This window comes from Schistocerca cancellata, chromosome 9, assembly GCF_023864275.1.
Source record: "Schistocerca cancellata isolate TAMUIC-IGC-003103 chromosome 9, iqSchCanc2.1, whole genome shotgun sequence".
NCBI classification, from domain to species: Eukaryota; Metazoa; Arthropoda; class Insecta; order Orthoptera; family Acrididae; genus Schistocerca; species Schistocerca cancellata.
In genome coordinates, this window is record NC_064634.1 from 426,284,953 (window position 1) to 426,305,626 (window position 20,674).

The following is a 20,674-nucleotide window of genomic DNA, read 5'->3' on the forward strand; positions in this document are numbered from 1 at the left end:
GTCCTGTTGGAACAGCAAGTTCCCTTGCCGGTCTAGGAATGGTAGAACGATGGGTTCGATGACGGTTTGGATGTACCGTGCACTATTCAGTGTCCCCTCGACGATCACCAGTGGTGTACGGCCAGTGTAGGAGATCGCTCCCCACACCATGATGCCGGGTGTTGGCCCTGTGTGCCTCGGTCGTATGCAGTCCTGATTGTGGCGCTCACCTGCACGGCGCCAAACACGCATACGACCATCATTGGCACCAAGGCAGAAGCGACTCTCATCGCTGAAGACGACACGTCTCCATTCGTCCCTCCATTCACGCCTGTCGCGACACCACTGGAGGCGGGCTGCACGATGTTGGGGCGTGAGCGGAAGACGGCCTAACGGTGTGCGGGACCGTAGCCCAGTTTCATGGAGACGGTTGCGAACGGTCCTCGCCGATACCCCAGGAGCAACAGTGTCCCTAATTTGCTGGGAAGTGGCGGTGCGGTCCCCTACGGCACTGCGTAGGATCCTACGGTCTTGGCGTGCATCCGTGCGTCGCTGCGGTCCGGTCCCAGGTCGACGGGCACGTGCACCTTCCGCCGACCACTGACGACAACATCGATGTACTGTGGAAACCTCACGGCCCACGTGTTGAGCAATTCGGCGGTACGTCCACCCGGCCTCCCGCATGCCCACTATACGCCCTCGCTCAAAGTCCGTCAACTGCACATACGGTTCACGTCCACGCTGTCGCGGCATGCTACCAGTGTTAAAGACTGCGATGGAGCTCGGTATGCCACGGCAAACTGGCTGACACTGACGGCGGCGGTGCACAAATGCTGCGCAGCTAGCGCCATTCGACGGCCAACACCGCGGTTCCTGGTGTGTCCGATGTGCCGTGCGTGTGATCATTGCTTGTACAGCCCTCTCGCAGTGTCCGGAGCAAGTATGGTGGGTCTGACACACCGGTGTCAATGTGTTCTTTTTTCCATTTCCAGGAGTGTATTTTTTTGTCAACGCATATGGTGCACAGGTATTATACAAGTACAATTTGTGTCGAAGAACATTGCACGTTGACTTTTTTATAACATATCTATATATCGCAGTTAATTCTCTCACTCTCACTCAATCAGAGTCCCCCGTCTGTGAATAGTCTGAGTACAAGAGAGTTTTAGTCTCATCATCACAAATGAACCTTCATCGTCGTGAGGCGACAGGCCGACTGCAGATTGCAGTACAGTGTACTCATTGAGGTTTTCTCAATCCAATTCTAGTATGCCACACCAAATGCTATGGTCGCAGTGGAGCACCGCATACACCACTGTACAGGCACTGCAAATACTCCCTTGAAATACACTACTGGCAATTAAAATTGCTACACCACGAAGATGACATGCTACAGACGCTAAATTTAACTGACAGGTAGAAGATGCTGTGATATGCAAATGATTACCTTTTCAGAGCATTCACACAAGGTTGGCGCCGGTGTTGACACCTACAACGTGCTGACGTGAGGAAAGTTTCCAACCGATTTCTCATACACAAACAGCAGTTGACCGGCGTTGCCTGGTGAAACGTTTTTGTGATTAATCGTGTAAGGAGGAGAAATGCGTACCACCACGTTTCCGACTTTGATAAAGGTCGAATTGTAGCATATCGCGATTGCGGTTTATCGTATCGCGACATTGCTGCTCGCGTTGGTCGAGATCCAATTACTGTTAGCAGAATATGGAATCAGTGGGTTCAGGAGGGTAATACGGGACACCGTGCTGGATCCCAACGGCCTCGTATCACAAGCAGTCGAGATGACAGGCATCTTATCCGCATGGCTGTAACGGATCGTGCAACCACGTCTCGATCCCTGAGTCAACAGATGGGGACGTTTGCAAGACAACAACCATCTGCACGAACAGTTCGACGACGTTTGCAGCAGCATAGACTATCAGCTCGGAGACCATGGCTGCGGTTCCCCTTGACGCTGCATCACAGACAGGAGCGCCTACGATGATGTTCTCAACGACGAACCTGGGTGCACGAATGGAAAAACGTCATTTTTTCGGATGAATCCAGTTTCTGTGTACAGCACCATGATGGTCGCATCCGTGTTTGGCGACATCGCGGTGAACGCACATTGGAAGCATGCATTCGTCATCGCCATACTGGCGTATCACCCGGCGTGATGGTATGGGGTGCCATTGGTTACACGTCTCGGTCACCTCTTGTTCGCATTGACGGCACTTTAAACAGTGGACGTTACATTTTAGATGTGTTACGACCCATAGCTCTACCCTTCATTCTATCCCTACGAAACCCTACATTTCAGCAGGATAATGCACGACCGCATGTTGCAGGTCCTGTACGGGCCTTTCTGAATACAGAAAATGTTCGACTGCTGCCCTGGCCAGCACATTCTCCAGATCTCTCACCAATTGAAAGCGTCTGGTCAATGGTGCCCGAGCAACTGGCTCGTCACAATACGCCAGTCACTACTCTTGATGAACTGTGGTATCGTGTTGAACCTAAATGGTCAGCTGTACCTGTACACGCCATCCAAGCTCTGTTTGACTCAATGTCCTGGCGTATCAAGGACGTTATTACGGCCAGAGGTGGTTGTTCTGGATACTGATTTCTCAGGATCTATGCACCCAAACTGCGTGAAAATGTAATCACATGTCAGTTCTAGTATACCGGTAATATATTTGTCCAGTGAATACCCGTTTATCATCTGCATTTCGTCTTGGTGTAGCAATTTTAATGGCCAGTAGTGTATATAAGAAAACGATCTTGTGCCGCGTAATTGATACTTCAAGCAGCTTGTGTCACGGGCAGCGCCACGAAACTTACCCATATGATGACAGTGGTCCCTACGAGGAGTTACCACTTTTCCATCTAATGGCGGCCCACAAATGTGGTAGTCAGCCGCGTTACTGTACAGATCTTCATTCTCCTGCGATTTGGTCATAGGAATGTTGTCTCTGTAAGGCCCGTCAACCTTCCATGAAAGTCTTTCAAGCACAGTAGAAGTCAGACTGCAAGATTATCCCTGACATAAGCTTTGTATCGGTAAAGACTGGAATTGTAGGATGATACAACTTGATAGACCTACACTGCTGCATGCAGTATATGTTTTTATGTGAAGGTGGTACGTGAGGCTGTAGGGTCACCGTCACAGCATGGCACAGGAGAGAGTAGGCATTCAAAGTCGGCATACAACATAAAAAGACATTGCTTCTGATCGTGAGCATTCTCAAATTTTGTGGTTTTCCTCAGTATGCATAATAACACGTACCAGCTCCTTGGAAGCGCAATCTACTGGATGCTTAGCTAAAAAAGGGGGAAAACTTCGAGGCACCTTGAGAAAATATACTGTTTAAGAACATGTTTACTCATTTGGGTTGAAATTAGGTGGGAGACATCTATGATTCAAATATAATGATAATTACCTTCTTTCTTAGTCTCCTCATCTGAAAACAGCAGTATGTTCGATGTATTTTAAGCTCATCTGCAAATTCGGGGAAAGGGAGGGATTCGACGACAGCTTGTTCTGATCATGTGATTTGCGTTTCTCTGGGCCGTAAACATGCACTGATATTCCTATATTCTGCGCCTCATATTTGGATATGTCCTGCATCTTGACGGGGAACTGAATACCATCAAAATTATAACACATTTGAATGTCAAGGTCTCTACCATATCGAGATGTACACAGTGCACTGCATACGATACTGATTTCTTTCAAAGGCATCGACTGCGCAAAACAAATCTGCTCTGTTTTATTTTTGACATTATTAGATGCCTTCTTATCAGTTATATCCTTAAAAAGCTTGATATAGCCAGATCCTGCTGTTAATGGGCCATAGATATGGATTTGGATGTCAAGGTGTAGTACTTGGCTGAGTGCCTTAGCTGACCCCCTAATTTCCACGTCAAAAAAACCACTCAAATATAGCTGTCAAGATGAACTCACGAAACCACTGAGTGACTGATGTACTCTGCATTACTACGCCAATTGCTCCCCCCCCCCCTGCCCCCACCGCCAAGATAACAAAGCTTTGTCTCTTCATTGCCAGGGGCGTGTTTGGGGGGATGTGACAGTTCCATGCGCTGCATTTAATGGTGGGATACCGTGGATCGTTAATAACCTTGAGCAACTCCGTTTCTGGAAAAGGAAGCCACGTTTTCAGAAACCCTACAGGATCTCAGTACCCTCCTGCTGGATTCTCGATTCTAGTGAATGAGTTTCGCATCTCAAAGGCATCCGCAATCACCAAGTATTCTAACTGCGGCATGGTGTTACTAATCTGCTGTTGACCACTGGATTACTACTATTACTGTAACTACAACTAGTTGACTAAGATGCTGTTGCTGTTGCTGCCTGTGACGAGGAGCAGGGAGGTACAAGTATCTTGCAGGTTTGGCGAGAATGTGGGGGAGAAGAAGATGATGCATTACCCCAGTGTGAGCATCCTGGCTGCGGCTGCAGAGACGGTTGAGGGTGGCCCATGGACGGTAGAGAGGAGATGGTGAGGGGGAGAGGGTGGCGGCAGTGCAACTGCATGCACGGCGGCAGCTTCCCATGAAGTGATGAGTTCCATACTACACATTGGAGCATTTCGCAAGGTACCTCGTCTGCATAGTTCTTTCTTCAATGCCTCCAGTATCAGCGTCTTGGCGTACTGTGAAGATTGCTGTTGTCCAACAGGTGCGAGTGTTGAAAGAAGTATAATGAGAAATAAGTACAATGTTCCAGACATCACTTTCAAATAATGATAATGTGGAAGCTGCGTGAGTATGTATAAAAAATTACCTGCATCACTCAGACTATGTGACATATCCCTCATGTCATCCAGCATCTCATCACAATACTGCAACTACCTCACTCACTAAGGCATCACCTCCGCCGGCCATGGTGGCCGAGCTGTTCTAGGCGCTTCAGTCTGGGACCTCGCGACCGCTACGGTCGCAGGTTCGAATCCTGCATCAGGCATGGATGTGTATGATGTCCTTAGGTTAGTTAGTTTTAAGTAGTTTTATGTCTAGGGGACTGATGACCTCATATGTTAAGTCCCATAGAGCTCAGAGCCATTTGAACCATTTTGAGCACCACCTCACCCTATCGACTGTGGATTCAAGGTCTCTGAACTCACATACGACAGCAACATATTTATTTAATAAAAAAAAAGTTTGCACACACAGCCCAGAATTTTTTTTTAGAATATACACTTACATAATAGCTGTGATGTGGATGGTATCACAACCTCTGTCTCTCCCTGTCCTCATCCTCGAAAACACCTACAACAACGAAGAATATGCATCAGACATCATATTACATATACGATGGAATTCCTTTAACGAAAAAAGTAATATTTCTAACAGCTACACATTACTGACAAACAGTACTATGAAGAAACAAACATATATACTTCTGACGTTAATGCGGCTGCTGCTGCTGCTACTATTCCTCTCTCTCAGCTTCAAGTTGATTCATGACGAATTATTTTCAGGAGGTCATAAATCAACCACCATGGGACCATAAATCAATTAGTACAATTAATTGATGAATTTAATTACTTTGCATATCTATATAATATCAAAATAGTGCTCATGCCACCCTTACACTTAGTAGTAAGGGGAATGAGTGAGTTGCCTCTGAATGTACACTTGCTCCTGAATGTAAGCAACGTGCATAATCAATGTGGTGTAAGAACAGCTTTATCTGACCATTCATGACATTTTAACTTATTACTACTTAACTACTAACTCTATTCGCAACACATTTGGCACGCACTATCTACACACACAGCTGTAACTAAATTACTTTTACAGTCTTTGAGGACTTGTAGACAGGTGCAGCTTCACATAGGAGCTCACGTCCAAAAATGCACAGTGTTCTCGCTGCACGCAAAATATCACAGCCAACGTTTATCTCTGACTCCTGCTGTTTGTCATCTGGATCCGCTTACAATCTGAACCCGATGTGAAAACCACTGACATCAACACGGATGTGGTACATCTGTATCATGTTCTGATACACATGATCACCAATCCCTGGTCCTCCAGAAGCGGCTGAATTCATAACCCGAGCCAGTACATCTTCCCAAGACAGGTTTCTCGTAAATCAATGATTTCATGTGACCCAACCAGTTGTAGTCTAGCAGGTTCAAAGGAGAACGTGCAGAGCAAGCAAGCGGGCCACAATGACCTGTTGCCGAAATCCTTGGTCTGGATGATCTCGAACCGCATGTGAAAAATGATGCGTTGATTCTTCTTCTGGAAAGCTGGACGTCGACATGACATGAGGTCAGAGTGACTGTAGCGCTCCATAAGGAGCGTTCCGAACAATAGCCACTGCTGCCAGAAAGAGAGGAGTTGGTCGACAATGGTAAACTACAGCAGCAGACGACCGCTCCAATGTGTGCAGGCAAGAAAGGACCCCACATCAGATTAGGGTGCAATTGCTACCACATTTGACGGAACTGCATGGCACTTAACCTCACGCTCCGTAGTGGCACGAAGACTGTACAGGATGGTCTCACTGCCCTACTGGCAGTACTTTACGTTCCGTTGACACCTGCACGTCGATGGTAAGGTCTGCAAAGGAGCCAAGAGCATAGGGACCGGACCAACGACGGGTGGGGTCGCGTGCTACTGTGTGGTTGCGTGCTACTCTCGGATGAGAGCAGTCTGAGTAGTGATTCTGGATGTAGTCCCGTATGGAAAGAGTTGGGAACACGTAATCACTGTCGGATATGATCGTTTTGGTGGTGCAGGTGTTATTGCGTGGGGAAGCATAATGTTGCATAGGCGTTCTGACCTCCAAATCTTTCATCACGTTCCACACATCTTCCCCACATACGTTTTTTTCTGGGGTGCATTCAGCCCCGAATTCGTTTTTATAAACACCAATGCGCGCCTACATCGAATAACGGAGGTGGAGGAGCTCTTCGAAGAGGATATTCGGCGAATGGACTGGCATACCCGTTTCGTCGGATTGAGTCCCATCGATCATGTATGAGATGCGTTGGGGATGGCAGGCGGGCACATCGCGTAACCCGCTGCGGGCCATACGTCATTGTAGCTCTGTGCTGTGCAGTCACGCACTCGAGGCACGCGCAGCTACTGAGTCACCGAGAGACACACTGTGACTGTCTCAGAACAGCCCAGAGATTTACAACGCCAAGAAGTATCGCTTCTCGGCTTTTGGCAAGACCAGTGTGTTTTGTTTATATCATTGGGTTCTTTGTGGGTTCAAGGTCACCTTTATTGATTCTAATAAACAGCGCAGACACCGGTCACAGAGATATTTTCACGGACATCGCGTCCTTTAAACCAAACTGTCTGCTGTGAGTAAGATCGCCGCCTATTTCTGCGTGTCGTGTCAGGAAATCATGTCTGCCAGGACTGTCCAGAGGCAAGCGCACTGTGTAGGCCGGTTTAGGGCCCACGCGACACAAACTTCGCCGGCCGCAGTGGCCGAGCGGTTCTAGGCGCTTCAGTCCGACTGCTACGGTCGTTGGTTCGAATCCTGCCTCGGGCATGGATGTGTGTGATGTCCTTAGGTTAGTTAGGTTTAGGTAGTTCTAAGTTCTAGGGGACTGATGACCTCAGATGTCAAGTCCCATACTGATCAGAGCCATTTGAACTATTTTAAAAATTTCTGTTTCTTATTTAGTGTAATGTTCCTGTTAGTTTCCTGTGTGAACTATTTCGTAAGTGTAAGCCTGTCCCAATAAGTTGCACAACACTTACTGATCTGATAACCAACACAGAATTTGTCTAGTTCAACCGATGACCGGAATTAGAAATAATTTCATTGATTTTATTTGCGTTACTGATATTTTCGTGGTGCTTTTCGTCGTCTTTGTTGTTCGCAATTTGCTCTATTTTGTAGCATTCATTCAAAAGTTTTCTAAGAAAGAGGAGTAAACTATTTATTTCGAACTGATTTCCTCAATTTCATGACTCGATTCGGCTCATTCAGTCACGTTCATTTGCATAACGTGAAGCGCGTGTTTACGAGCTGCGTTCGTCATGCGGTTCAAATGCCGTAGCAGTTTCAGCTCGTTATGTTATTTTTTTGGATTAACAATGTTTGTTTCATTTAACCTATCCAGTTCTCCCACTGGTACATTACAGGCTCTGTTCAATTAGCCTCAAAACGCTGGTTCTTTGTGGGCGGTAAGGCTGGTTAGGAGTCATAACATCTCCTACTGTTGGTTTTCTGAAAATCTTGAAGGCATACGATTTGTCGTATTAAATTTAACTACTGTTTTATGAATGTTCTTAGTTCCATCTACGAGCAAGAATGTGGCATCGACATAGCGTTTATAATATGTTACCGTTTCATTAAATGGTCGTCAGAATTTAAGACATTCTCTTCCAGACTGCCATAAAGAATATCCACCGGTATTCCCAAAACGCTTGATCCCATAGCTAGCCTATTTTCCCTGGACGGAAAATTTGTTGTTAAGCGATAAATAGTTAAAACCAGAGGCAAGTCACAACAGCTTTATAAACTCAAACATTTCCTGTCATGGGAGCTTCTTATGCAATAGAAAATTATCCTTAATAATTCGATCGTTTCATCTACAGTGACGTTAGCGTGTAAGTTTTTAACTCCCAGGGACACTAGATGGAGGAGAATACAGAGATCGGCTTATCTTTAATTCCGTTAATTCGTGCCGCACTATTACTTACAGAGTAGCTGTTACCATACATATAATTGCCTCTAAGGAAGAGGTTTAGTAAATTCTTCAGTTTGCAAGCAGGACTTCCTCTTGCATTAACAGTCGATGTGACAGGGTTATTTTCTTTGTGTACTTGTAATTATGGTCTTAATTTATGTGCAATGGGTCTCCTATTATGACATTTTCTCTTCTGTATACAGGAAACACATATGATTAAGAACCGTACTAAGTGCATTTTGAAACGCTATTGTCCTCCTCTAGATTTCTGGTCACCTGTTTTCAGCTTTACATAACTAGGGATAGGATTGGTTTTAGAATACTCTTTGTTGAACCTAATACTGCTATCTTCAATGATTTTTTGGATCTCTCTTAATGTTACCGTCAGTACGGTTTTGCATAGATAATCACTGGTACGTTGGTTTTCCATGTCTCTTTTAACATCTTTGGAATGCTATGAAGCCGCGCGGGGTAGCCGCGTGGTCTAGGGAGCCTTCCCACGGTTCGCGCGGTTCTCCCCGTTGGAGGTTCGAGTCCTCCCTCGGGCATGGGTGTACGTGTTGTCTTTAGCGTCAGTTAGTTAAAGTTAGATTAAGATGTGTGTAAGCCTAGGGACCGATGACATCAGCAGTTTGGTCCCATAGGAACTTACCACCACGAAAATGCTATGAAATTGTGGAAGACTCTATACTCTGTTAGTGCTGTTTATATGTTTACTCAACTAGCCACTGCAGGGAGAGCTAGCTAATGGAGTTCATGCGACTGGTATTTATCGCTATAGGAAAGGAACAGTCTAGTTCAAAATGGTTCAAATGGCTCTGAGCACTATGGGACTCAACTGCTGTGGTCATCAGTCCCCTAGAACTTAGAACTACTTAAACTTAACCAACCTAACGACATCACATACACCCATGCCCGAGGCAGGATTCGAACCTGCGACCGTAGCAACAGCGCGGCTCCGGACTGGAGCGCCTAGAACCGCACGGCCACCACGGCCGGCGAACAGTCTAGTGGACGAGAGGCAACATGGGTGGGAGGAGCAGAGGATCTGGTATTGCCGTTTATAAAGTAATACGAGGACTTCGTGAGTGAATAACTTTACTTGTTTCTTACTTTTGCCAAGGTGTGCTTTTTAGGTGCATGTTTCTGTAGGGTTAACACAGATTGCAAGAGAATGGGAGCTAGACTCTCCGTTGCTGCGGATGATGTTCCTCGCACTAGCAGTTGTATGTTAAAGTAATTATAACGATTAATTTCCCAACTACTAGCTCCGGCCCTTAAGATGGACAATGTAAGAACTTACTGCAGTGTTCAGTTACTCATGGTATCCATCAACTTTATTTTTTTAACTTTGGCACCAGCTGCCTTTCCATGAATTAAATAATTATATGAAAAATAGTTTCTCCTATTTTTGGAGAGTAACTATTGTCTGCTGCTTTTTTTTCTTTTCAGCCTTTTGGAAAGATTCCTAATTTTTTCAACTTTTTTATTTCATGCCTTTTGTTGTTTTGTTAGCTTTGAAATATTACTGTTAATACACTCCTGGAAATGGAAAAAAGAACACATTGACACCGGTGTGTCAGACCCACCATACTTGCTCCGGACACTGCGAGAGGGCTGTACAAGCAATGATCACACGCACGGCACAGCGGACACACCAGGAACCGCGGTGTTGGCCGTCGAATGGCGCTAGCTGCGCAGCATTTGTGCACCGCCGCCGTCAGTGTCAGCCAGTTTGCCGTGCCATACGGAGCTCCATCGCAGTCTTTAACACTGGTAGCATGCCGCGACAGCGTGGACGTGAACCGTATGTGCAGTTGACGCACTTTGAGCGAGGGCGTATAGTGGGCATGCGGGAGGCCGGGTGGACGTACCGCCGAATTGCTCAACACGTGGGGCGTGAGGTCTCCACAGTACATCGATGTTGTCGCCAGTGGTCGGCGGAAGGTGCACGTGCCCGTCGACCTGGGACCCGACCGCAGCGACGCACGGATGCACGCCAAGACCGTAGGATCCTACGCAGTGCCGTAGGGGACCGCACCGCCACTTCTCAGCAAATTAGGGACACTTTTGCTCCTGGGGTATCGGCGAGGACCATTCGCAACCGTCTCCATGAAGCTGGGCTACGGTCCCGCAAACCGTTAGGCCGTCTTCCGCTCACGCCCCAACATCGTGCAGCCCGCCTCCAGTGGTGTCGCGACAGGCGTGAATGGAGGGACGAATGGAGACGTGTCGTCTTCAGCGATGAGAGTCGCTTCTGCCTTGGTGCCAATGATGGTCGTATGCGTGTTTGGCGCCGTGCAGGTGAGCGCCACAATCAGGACTGCATACGACCGAGGCACACAGGGCCAACACCTGGCATCATGGTGTGGGGAGCGATCTCCTACACTGGCCGTACACCACTGGTGATCGTCGAGGGGACACTGAATAGTGCACGGTACATCCAAACCGTCATCGAACCCATCGTTCTACCATTCCTAGACCGGCAAGGGAACTTGCTGTTCCAACAGGACAATGCACGTCCGCATGTATCCCGTGCCACCCAACGTGCTCTAGAAGGTGTAAGTCAACTACCCTGGTCAGCAAGATCTCCGGATCTGTCCCCCATTGAGCATGTTTGGGACTGGATGAAGCGTCGTCTCACGCGGTCTGCACGTCCAGCACGAACGCTGGTCCAACTGAGGCGCCAGGTGGAAATGGCATGGCAAGCCGTTCCACAGGACTACATCCAGCATCTTTACGATCGTCTCCATGGGAGAATAGCAGCCTGCATTGCTGCGAAAGGTGGATATACACTGTACTAGTGCCGACATTGTGCATGCTCTGTTGCCTGTGTCTATGTGCCTGTGGTTCTGTCAGTGTGATCATGTGATGTATCTGACCCCAGGAATGTGTCAATAAAGTTTCCCCTTCCTGGGACAATGAATTCACGGTGTTCTTATTTCAATTTCCAGGAGTGTAGTTATAAGGTATCGGCTTCCTGCCTGTATGAACAAAAAAAATCATTTGCATGAAATCCAGCAAACTAAAATGGTAACGTTTGAAAAACTAAATGACAAGCAACGAAGCGTAGTTCATAAAACTATATAAATCCTGGTACGCTGAGAAGCTATAAATGGAAAAAGTATTGTTGTTTTTAATTTATAAGCCTCTTTCAAATGAGAGATTTGATAAAATTCTCGTTGACTCACTTTAGTAGATAAAATATTAATAACTAAAGCTGCTGAATAAAATGTATGCCGGTTGACCATGACGCGAAACTGTATTCTCCGAATTACAAAGGACGCAATATCCGACGAGAGAAATAACCGTTTACAAAAAGCAGTTTAATCTTGAGAGATCCTTTGATGAAGATACTTTCAAACGAGTAACCAATGTATTTGCTGATGTTCTTTGAACATACAAGAAAATTTCATACCCGCAGCAGTAATATAAGTTTTTACTGATAATTTAGCTTCTTCAAAATGGTTCAAATGGCTCTGAGCACTATGTGACTCAACTGCTGAGGTTATTAGTCCCCTAGAACGTAGAACTAGTTAAACCTAACTAACCTAAGGACATCACAAACATCCATGCCCGAGGCAGGATTCGAACCTGCGACCGTAGCGGTCTTGCGGTTCCAGACTGCAGCGCCTTTAACCGCACGACCACTTCGGCCGGCTAACATTAGCTTCTTCGTTGACATTAAATTTGTCAGGCATAAAAAGTATTTTAGCTGATTGATGTTCAAGTAATATTAAGTGACGTGCAGTTCCTACTACTATTTCACAGAGTTCCAACTGTTCTCAAAATCATCGATGTTTAAAATCGTTCCAACCAATATTTGTGCAAAGATCAAGCTATCGTACCTCACAAAGACATAAATGGAATATCTGAAAATCTTCTATTTTAGTTGAAACACGCCAAAATACTTATAAACGCAGCGTTCAAATACGTCTTCGGACACGAATCCTATGGTGTTGCCTACAATGCGGAGAGTAGGCAGCCAGCAAAACAACTGTGTCTCGCAGACGCACATGTGGAATATTAAAATGTGGTCTTTTGTTTGTACGAGACCAATGGTAGTCCTGTACCATCTGGCAATGGCATGAGACCATCTTGAACGAACCATAAATCAGACACTTCCAGAATCTTTCAAATTAGTAAGCCACTGAGTAGCTATTCGCGCACAAACGTCAAAAGTGTAATTAGATCGTTTGATGGCCATTATTTGCACCAAGTACCCAAATATTTGTTTCGTAAATTAAATCACCTTTTTCTTGCCGCCGTCTCTATTTTCTATGTTCCAGACACGCTTCGCCTTTTACATTAAGGCGTTTTCAGTGTATTTACTTTGCAACAATACAGTTTTGTTTTTATATGCGTTACTTATAGATTAGATAAAAGTTCACATCATAATTGTTACGTTATTCATTTGCTGCTTTCAGTTGTACGTTTTTAGATCTGAAATCTACATTTCCTTTCACGTGGTCGTAGGTTACGAGTCGGACTGTCACTTCGCTTATACGACATCGACAAATTTCACATCACGATCTTTTGTGTAATGTTGTGTTGTTTGTCGCATTACGTTTACTGCTATTTTTTTAATTTTGTTGTTTAACTTTGTGTTTATGTTACTACTGTACCCTACGTTACTGTTGTATCCTTCCGACTATTTAAGAAAATTATCACGTATAGAAAATCAAAGCATACAAGAATACCGTTTTGAACGTCCATGTGTACGCGAAAAAAACTCAGGTTTTACATTAACAGATAAAATAATACAATAACACTTCAACAGATGATGACAATAATAATACCACCAACTCTTTCTCCTCACTCTTTATCGCCACCTCCAGATAACCTCTAAACCAAAAATTCCAGTAATCCGAAAACATAGAAGTTATTGCCAACTCTAAAAAATTGTTCAAATGGCTCTGAGCACTATGGGACTCAACTGCTGTGGTCATAAGTCCCCTAGAACTTAGAACTACTTAAACCTAACTAACCTAAGGACAGCACACAACACCCAGCCATCACGAGGCAGAGAAAATCCCTGACCCCGCCGGGTAACGATCCCGGGAACCCGGGCGTGGGAAGCGAGAACGCTACCGCGCGACCACGAGATGCGGGCATTGCCAACTCTCTGATAGCTGTTACATACTCGTTAAAATTTCTGTAACTGCTTCTCTGAATAGCCAAAATATCACCCTCCCAAAATAAATGCTATTGCATGCATTTAGACACCCACACACATATAAAGAGAGACAGAGAGAAACAATCGAACAGACAGAGATCACGAAAACTACACATCGCGTCAAAAAAAGTTAAAATTTCAATTTGTTTTTCTCAAATCCCATGATACCATATCGACTCACAACACCAACCCATGCGTGGCTGCCGGAGGGAGAACTGGAACTTTCGGTGGGAACCCCCGTTTTTCATTAAAGATTCCGATTCTATGGCAAAATCTACACACATTTTCTCTGAAGCATTTTGTTCGTTTCGCCACAGAATGCGCTTCAATCGGAGGAATACAAATGGGTACACAATCATAATTTACGACATGCTACTCAATGGCCTTTGAATATCCAGTGGCGCGTAGTACTCTACGTCCATGCTGCGAAGGTAGGACAGGCCAATACTTCATAACTTCTAATTGGAAACCCCATTCGCAATGTTGTATTTCACCGATATACCGAACAGGGGACTACTCAACGACTGTGGCCGTGGCTCGAGGCGAACGCCGCTCAACTTTCTCAATTAGAGTAGGTGTTCAAACGTGTTAACACCAACTTCAGTACTCTTAGTGTCCCGTTTTCAAATGACCATACATAGGACAGAACCATATCTCAAATAACCATACATACGACCGAACCATATCTGTTGGAATGTCAGCACAGGCGATTCTGATGCGGTCAATCATGTCTTTACGGCCTGTTGGCACTTGCTGGTACACCTTACCTTTTAAATATCTCCACTCAAAGAAATCCGGCGATGTCAAATCCGGCGACCTAGCGGTCCGATTAATAGTGAAACGTCCCCTTAGAACAATTATACACGACTGTGCTTAAACTGACATACAATATTTTTTAGCGCAACGCAATCTGACTTTCAAAAATCCCTACAAAAGAATGGCCCTGACTAACATTAACCTGTACCTTTCACAAATCACTTACCTCACAAAAATCTCCGTTACTCGAACTACTGCAATACGGCGAGCGCCACTACTGCCAGCTAAATAAAAGATTCAAACTACTGAAGGCACTAACTACTGATAGGCATACTTAGCAAATGAAAGATTTTAATAGAGAACAAACAATGTATTTACCTTAATAGTCATCAAAAGTCATAATATATACAGCAGCTCATGACATCCATTTTTCCAAATTTCAAAACTCCTCCATCTCTCTCCCCACATCCACCACTGCTGGCGGCTCACCTCCAACTGCGCAACGCTACGCGCTGTTCACATCCAGCTGCCCAACACTACAATGGCAGACAACAATGCAAACTAGCCACAGACTGCACACAGCAGAGCCAGTGATTTTCATACAGAGAGCGCTACGTGGTGGCGGCGTTACCAATATAAGAACCTAAACAGCCTACTTACATAGCCCCCATGCTCCCCGCAAAAAATTTTACAAATTGTTTTGGGCACTGCGCAATACATATTTGTTAAAATTTTTCATAATCGTAATTACAATAACAAAGAAATCAAATGCACACGCTTATTGATACAATGTTGGTCAAAAGATAAAATTTTCTCACAGTCCATGAAGATAGTCCTAATCATTCATCATAATAGTAATTACAGTTTTTTTCACAAAGTCTCATTAGTAAAAGAAATTGCACACAGAAGTAGTGGATTTCCATGCAGTCTTGAAGTAGTGTTGTCCTTCCAATGGAAAGACAGTGCTGACTCTTGACATGCCGACAGGTAATGGGCCACAACAGAGCAAACCCACAGCAGAGTCAGTCGAAGTTTTGAACAATATTGGTAGGTAGGTCATCACAGAGTAGACCCACTGTAGTTCTGGTAGAGATTACGGTATTGGTGGGCCATTAGAGGTGCAGACCCACTGCAGTCCATGTAGAAATAATGGTACTGGTGAGTCTGCAAAGGTTTAGACCCACTGTAGTCCTTGTAGAGATGGCCAGCAGCCATCTGTTTGACTGTGGAGGTGCACAATCACCACTGAAGAGTCTTGCGGATAATATAGCCATGAACCACCACTTGTGCACTCACAAATTTTTTTTCTGAAATGTCCTTCGAACCAGCAATGCTGTTATCCAGTCCCTTGCTGAATTATTAACACATGTGCAAACACAGACAGTCACAACTTCTCACATATTGTGCATATAGTATAACCAACAAAAACGTGTGCAGTGAAATGTAACTTAATTTGAAGAACTGGTGTCTATACAATTATAAATTTACAACATAAGAATGCAATTACAAAGGTACAAAATAAATCATTAAGGAACATAATAGTGCAGATAACATGTGTAGTACAGGCTTTACAAAATAATCGAAATAACATCTACATCAGTGTTACAGGAATTCTGACATAAGTACATACATAAAAAATCAGAATAACTTTCGAAACATCAACTTTACACATGAGCAACAAAACAGAACAGATCAATAATGTCTAAACATCTTTACAAAGTAAATAACATATTATTAATGCAAATTATATTTGAGGATAACAGTACTCCTCATCATAATTCATGTAGCTGAGTATTAGAAAAATTCTACAACATAAGTCTTATCAGATAAACATATAAAGACAGGAAGAACAAAAATACACAAGGGTACACAAACACATAGTGGGATAACACAAGGAAAGGACAGGGTTTGTTTTCAGTGTAGTATTTTGCAAATAAAATTTTCTTTACTTCTTGGAGATCTCCCTTCATTCATCATTATACCCAAAAAGTTCTATCTATACCTCCTTTCTGTATTCTATTCATATTTCTTTCAAAATAATTATTTCTCATTGTACAATACTCATTTTGGCCCAAATCTTTTGCATATAACTTCGCAATGCATTCTTTACCTATTCTCCATAGTCAGTTTCTTATATAGTCTACCCCTCTTAAGCAACTTAAATCTACTGAGCTCAGATGCTAAACTAAGGGACGAAGCAATGCAGCAGCACAAAACAATTAACACAAACAGCAATGATAAAAAATAGAAATGGCAAAGCAAGCAACAATATTACAACTAATATAAGGCAATGAGCAGCAAACAAGAAAAATAAATCAGTAGTAAACTGGCTTAGCAGAGTAACACAAAGTCAAATTCAGTAACACTATGCCTGGCAAACAGCACCAGCAAATGAAATAACTTATATCTAAACATGACATAGCTCACGCAGAAAAAATAGTACAGTAAAGACAACAATGCAGATAAAGGAAATGTATAATCACATCTTAATGGCTATGTAATTAAAGTGGTACACCACAACTACTTCTACAAAAGAAATTACCAAGCACTTGAAAAGAAAATTATATATGCAGTTACTGTTATTAGTCCCTTCTTATTGTTCTTTCCATTCCAACAGCTCCTTTTTCGAAGAATGTGGATCATAAAATAATTATTAATAGATCTGTTGACAGAAAGTGTTCACATTAGCAAATGCATTTTATTTTATTTTATAAAACCAATGCTGCAACACAGCTGGAAACTAGATGTCAAATGAAATAAGCAACTATGAAAAGCAAAGAATAAAAATATCATTCAATAGTCAAGTGACATTTCATAAGTTAGTAGAAATTCTCTCAACTCTCGTAGAAAGATGCTTGTCATAATCAGGTGTGCAGAAGTAAGTATCTTTCCAAGTAATGAGCGTGTCGTATTTCCGATGCTTTCTCTAAAGGAATGTCAATGGCGAGGATAATGGCCTCTTTTTTTCTCCACCTAATGGCTTTCTTTTGTCATACGACTACCTCTCAGCTGGGCACCCAAAACGCATTACGTCAAGGTCACTTACCCTTTCTTACTGAAATATTTACGACAGCAGTTTCTGCTACAGTGACAGTCTCATATAAAAATATTTCACAGGTCAAGAAGTTGCGTTATAAATCTGTAGAAACAAAATCCTATTGATATAACAGTGTCCAAAAAATTTTCGACAGCATTGTGAATACATTCACGCATGTACACACATTTCATAATTCTTAAAGTACGATTCTTGATTTCCAACATCCTTTTCCACAAATCAGAGTCCCTAACCACTGCTCATTATTCCTTACCTTATTATACATATACATATTCGTCAACACTTCTTCAATATTTCATCATAAGAAATACGTAGCATAAATAAATTCCTCATATATGGGAGCATCATCTTATTGATCACAAACATATCTCAACAGCATAATACACATCGTCGTCGTAATAATATCGTAACATCTCAGTCAATTCTCAAAATCGTCGTAGCTTCCTCCAATAATGTCAGAACCTAAAAAAATTCTCTGCTCATTTCAATAGTGTCATCTACCTCAAAGGTACTTTAAAAATCCTGATCCCATACCAAATACATCATTCAAAGCTCTCATAGTATCACAATGGTTCCGAAAAATTATGAACAATTCACAAAGTACAGACAAAATACAATTTCATAAGTGTGAAGTTACCCAACTGTGTAATTGTGTAATCATGTGTCACTGATGTAGTAAAAAAATGTTTGTCTCAGTTAAATGATCAGATAGCTGTGTATTTTATGTGTTAGAGAAATATGGTACCGATGTGTAAAGTTGTATAAGCAAATACCATATTAGCTAGGGCTCCTTGTGCTTGCCAAACACATGATACACAAAGTAAGCGTGTACCCCCCTGAGGATTAATGTAATTATACCCTCAGGTGTTACAGATTACAACAATGGAATGAAATGTATTACGGAAAACCTTTGTATCATTGTACTTCAAATATCTTTAAAAATAAATGATTTAAGTACAAAATTAATCACTCAAATACGTGTCCTGTAGCGCTAAATGTGCGTCTTGTTGTAAGATAATCTCTGTGGAAGTGTCGTAGTTATCGTCCTCCAAAAGCTAAGTTCTGCAGAAGCCAATGTACTTACCTCATGATACACAAAAGTGAAATGCTTTGCGTATAGATATCTTAGTTATTACGCTTATTGCTGTGATGAGGAAAGTACTGTGCTGTAACGTATTGTTGTCCTACGGAAAAGGCTGTCTCCTTGTAGCCATAGACAAAAGTCACCACTAAAACATGTCTCACTTTACAGAAGAATTCAGAAAAACTGTGCAGATATAAAACAGATACACCGCAAAAGCAATACTGTAAATTGTCACTCATTAGTAACGTCGTGATATAATCGTGTAGCTGTCACATAAACTAACCACTGTGTCATCTGGTATCTCTCAGAAAGTACTTTAATTCGGAATGTATTTTCAAGTAAACCAAAATGTTGCATTAAAATCTCATTAGCAGTACTGGTAAATGTTCTAAGTATGTGAGCCTTATAGTCGTTACGTAATCGTGCAACTAACAAGCAAGAATGCACACACACAATAACACTGTGTCGTCTGTTCACAATAACAATGCATTCGTAATTTCTGTTTGAATAAGTTCTCTTGGTTCTTGACTGGGTACTTAACTTTAAAACATAGTTGCATGTTAACAGTTTCTAAGGTTGAAAAAGAGTACTAGAAACGTGAAGTGAAAAATTTTATAGCAAAGACTAAGTTAAAAAGCAGATTATCTCCCAATAAATAGTTTTACATGTGAAATGTGGTGTAACCCTTTGCTCTTCCTAGTATGCAGTGTTTCAACTTTAACGCAATTATCGTGTGGTATACGTCGGTAAAGAATACTGGAATTTTTCTCAAGGTTAGCGTCTATGTTATTTTTCCCTGAGCCAGCGGGCGCACGTGGCTGCCTACGGTGCGAGTCATTGTCTGTCTCTTTGTTGGCGCGCGTCGTTATTGGGACTTGGAGACCTAACTTCTACAAATTCACCGTGACGAGAGGGCCCTGCCCTGTTTAAATCCCGCCAGTTCTGATGCAGTTCAGGTCTGTCGTACCGATTATATCATCTGTCGTCATGTCGGTAGATTCCATAGTTTCTTTCTTGTCGGTCACGTGGTGGAGAATTTCTCCCTGAGTCATAACTGCGCGCTGGACCGTTGCGTCTAAAGTTATTCTGTCTCCCTTGATAATAATTATTTTGGTTCCCATATTGTATGTTTCTCTGATGGTCTCTGTGATAGTCATTACCGCGGAGAGGTGATCTTTCACTGTAATTATTACTACTCTGCCAACGGTTGTCATACGGGTGGTGTCTGTTTCGGTCACGATTTACATTGAAAGAATAGCCTTGTCGTATATTATTTCTGTCATTGCGGAATTGTGATGGATGTGATCTGTAATTGTTGTGCTCCTGTTTCCGCATTCCGCGATTGTCAGTGTCAATTTCCAGTTCTTGTAACAGTCCCTGAAAGGCTTCAATGTCGTCTTTGCAACGTCCTGCCAAAATAATATGTCGTAAATGTTCAGGTAATTTGATTAAGCAAATGCGGATAAGTTCTGAGGGGCTGTATGGGTTTGACAGGTACTGATTCTTGTGCAACATATCTTCAAAATATTTCACAAGACTAGAGAATTCAGATTGTTCGAAATGTTTCATCATTATGATGCTATGTTTTACTCGGTCTCGTGTAGCTTGAGACCAATATGCTGAGAGGAAGGCATGATAAAAATTCCTTCACTGTGACAATCGTGAATGACCGATGGCATTCTTACAGCTGGTTCATTCTCCAAGTAGCCACACATAAATTCTAACCTGTGCTCCAATGACCAGTTGGGAGGAAAACAATGATAGAATTGATGAAGCCACGCTTGTGGATGAATGTCGTTGCCGGAATTCTTAAATGTTTTGAATTTACGTGTAGTAATAAACAGCTTATAGTCAAAATCATCGTGTCGGCGAGTAGCATATCGGTCATTGTTACGTCGTGTCGGTGGTTCCATCTCAAAATTCGGTGTACCTTGCCAATTTCTTTC